Here is a 3,695-nt window from a genome sequence, read left to right as displayed (position 1 = left end):
AAAAAATTAAGGATGGTATTTATAAAAATAGATAAGTGAATGTATATATTTCTTTATGTTAAAAGGGTGAGATGATTTAAAGACAAATAATATGTCAATAATAATACAGAAGTGACCCTGACATGGCCAAAAATTATGAGGGAGGTGTCCTAATGGCTGATTCCTCGCATCAAATCACTACTACCTGATTAGTTTTTGTTGAGGTTTTTTTTTTTTTTTCCATAACAGAGAATCATTGTCAACAGCAAGATCCTTAATAGACAAAGGGGGGTGGGGACTGGCAAAGCAGAAATTCTGCAGAAGCTGCCTTTGTGATATTCTCAAATGCTTTTAAATCCTATCTCGTGGATGGAAGCCAGAAACTCGGGCACCCAACAGAGAAAAAGTCAAATTCAAATAGATAAACTGAAATAATTAAAACCAGACAGTCCTAGAGCGTTAGGCTTCCTGCTACTAGTCAGGCGACGGCTTTTAGGGAAGTCTAGCCTTGATTCAGGTGCTATAAACATGCTCACCTTTTTCATCCTTTGCTATGAACACTCAGCCTAGCTCACCCACTTTGTGGATCGCGGGTGGCAAACTTTAATCAGGGCTCTCCCCTGGGGCGTATCCTTGTTGTGACGGAGCGTATCGCATTCCCTAGTTGAAAAATGAGGGGATGCAAACTCTTTTTAATGTTTGCTATGCCAACATTCCCCAAGGGAGGGGACTACAGAAAAGAGTTTTGGGGGACTTCAATGAATATTACTTGGAAAAGGAATTCTATGATTAGATGTTTGGAAAACTTTGAGTTAAAAGCTTTCTTTACTGCAGGCCAGCTCACAGCATTTAGTATGCTCTCTGGCCAGAACCATGAACTCAGTTTATCTCAAAGGACCAGCGTTTCATGGACCACTGGGTGTTCAGTGGTGCTACCTAGACAAAACATAATTAGGAAAGTGAAACTTTACCTGAATTAGACAACGTACTCTCAAAGCTAAATTTGGGATAACTGGGGTTATCTGCTTTCTTGGATTATTCACATGCTGATCATTTCCAATGACCAAGCACTTGCTTTGTGCCGGCTACTGTGCTAACATCTCAATGAATCTTACGACGACCCTGAAAAGGTCTTCTTTAATCTCTACTTTAATAAAAATAAATTAAGGATCAGAAAGACTAACTAAGTTCATCCGTTTAACAAATTTTTCAGTTTATTTATTCTGAAAGAGAGAGAGCACACGAGCAGGGTGAGGGCAGAGAGAGAGGGAGAGAGAGAATCCCAAGCAGGCTGCCCGCTCTCAGAGCAGAACTCGACACGGGGCTCAATCTTATGATCCACGAGATCCTGACCTGAGCCGAAATCAAGAGTTGGACGCTGAACCAAGTCACCCAGGCGCCCCCATTTAATAAATTTTTATTATGAAGCTCCTGCTAAGCACTGGGCCTGACTCACTGGCTCCACAGCCCTAATGCCCTGCAGATTGGGCCCTGTAACCAAGAGTGAGCACTCTTGGCAAGCAGAAAAACAAACCTAACAGAGCTCCCGGCGTATGTTTGGGAGATACTGTGACATAGTGGCTTGGAGCAGGGGCTCTAGAGTCTAAATCTGTTAGAATCTCAGCTTTTCCGTCTGAAAAATGGGTCTAGAAAGAATACCCCACCTCAGAAGGAGGTTGTGGAGATCGAGTGAAATCATCCCGGGAATACGTTTTGCGTGGCGCAGTTACATGGAAATGCTCAACCACTGTCAGCTTGACCTGCAGGTCAAAATGTGAGGAACTCAAGTGTTCAGGCTTTCCGGGAGCACGCTCCCTGTCTCCTCTATCTAAAATCGCCAAGAGAGGGAGGAAGGGAGCAGAAAAGGAAGGAAGGAAAGCAGACTATCAAAAACGTTGATTCTTCTGGTCACACTGATTTGGGGTTGGTGGTGGCGTTCTAGAGTTGGCTTCCGTGTCAAGCAAAACTCCCCACATAGAGATCCCAGCTGGTCTGGAACAGAGAACACTGGAGGTCAGAGTAGCTCTCCTGAGGGGAGAAACATTTTTGGACAAGAACACAGAGCGTTCAGAATGCACACAGAATCATCAAACTCAAGAAATCTGACACTACGATTGAAAAATCGCAATTAATGGGAACTGAGCTGATGTCTTAAAGACTCTGGGAAGTCTGGTTGAGTGAGCAACTCCTAATTAAAGAACAGACCTGGACACAATGGGGACTTTGTGGGGGGTGGATCAGGCCAACATTCCCTGAAGTCCCTGATCAATCTGAATTCCACTAAGCACTCTGTGCCTCTAGAGGTCACACAATAGGAAGATCCCAGAACTGCCTATGAAGAATTCTTACAAAAAAGTAAAAATAAAAACTTGAACCTGACTCCAATCAAGTCTCTAGACTTGATGTGATAGAAAACCCATGGGAAACAGAACATGTTAAATGACACCATAAAGATGCAATCAGCCAACCCAGAGCCAGGAAAACTATAGAACAAATGAACAAATAACTTTTGTTCAAATAAATGGATTTTTTTTTTTAATTTGAGAATTGTTAGAGATTCATTTGAGAATTGTTAGAGATCTGATGGGATTTAAGAAATGCAAAGTGTGGTACTTGTGTGGGTCCTATTCAAAGAAACCAACTGAAAAATGGCATTTTTTGGAGACAACTGGGGAAAATTGAGCCAATTGGACAATAATTGAGTCCGAGTGTATTGTTATTATATCTCACCAGCAGGATATTAGATGATGTTAAAAAGTTCTTGGTAATTGTAGGTATCATAACGGTCTCATGTTATATTTTTATTAAAGTACTTATCGGTTGGCGATAAATCCTGAAGTATTTACAAGCGAAATGGCACATCGTCTGGAATTCACTTTAAAATATTCCAGCAAAAGCAAACAGACCATTAAAATTGTTTGGTTGGGGAAGACTGAATGAAACAGCAGGACAGTGCTTGAGGCTGAGTGGTGAATACATGGGGCTTCATTACCCTCCGTTCTACATGTGTGTATGTTTTTAAAATGCCATTAGAAGTTAAATGAATACAATTAATTTCTGAAATCTTGAGAGCTGAAACGGAGGAGTTTTCCAGGCTCCTATCAAAGGGAAAACTGGCATGTGGTGAGATTCCAAGAGGTGGCAGCCCCAGGGAGCCCTGCCGGGCAGCAGCTTCTCAGCAGCACAAGACGTCTCCTCCCCGCACGGCCATTGTAAAGCTGTCTATTTGACATGCTGCACTGGCTTCTATAATGTCTAACTATCTACAGAGCTAATTAAATTATTAGACTCAGAGCTGTGAGATGGCCCAGTTTACATGCAGAGAGTACCTCTTCCAACGCTGTAGCCACTAAGCGAATTCCCCTTGAAGTCATAATTAGTCATCCGGAGTGCTTCCCAATCAAGTTGTGTCTCTGATAAAGAATTCCCAGTTTGCTCCTAACACTTCCCTGGTGGTGAGATTGTTTATTTAATTTCAGCACAAACAGATGGAGGCGGGGGCAGACCAGGAGAAAAAGGGTTCTCAGTCTGGCCTGGAAGGGCCAGTTTTTGAGTTAGGGCGTCCAGTGAGAGGGGCCTCTACTGAACTAACAGGGACTAAGTTTATGCCTCTTCAAAGGCTCAGACACGGCCTGTTGCCTGTGATGTCTTTGGGATGAGGGAACTGTGCCCCCCGTCTTCTCTGCCAGCATCCATCAAGGTCAGAGAAGGGGCCT

The sequence above is a fragment of the Panthera onca genome, chromosome F2 (assembly GCF_046562875.1).
Source record: "Panthera onca isolate mPanOnc1 chromosome F2, mPanOnc1 haplotype 2, whole genome shotgun sequence".
NCBI lineage: Eukaryota > Metazoa > Chordata > Mammalia > Carnivora > Felidae > Panthera > Panthera onca.
The sequence above is the reverse complement of the archived record's forward strand: the minus strand, read 5'-3'. Positions refer to the sequence as shown.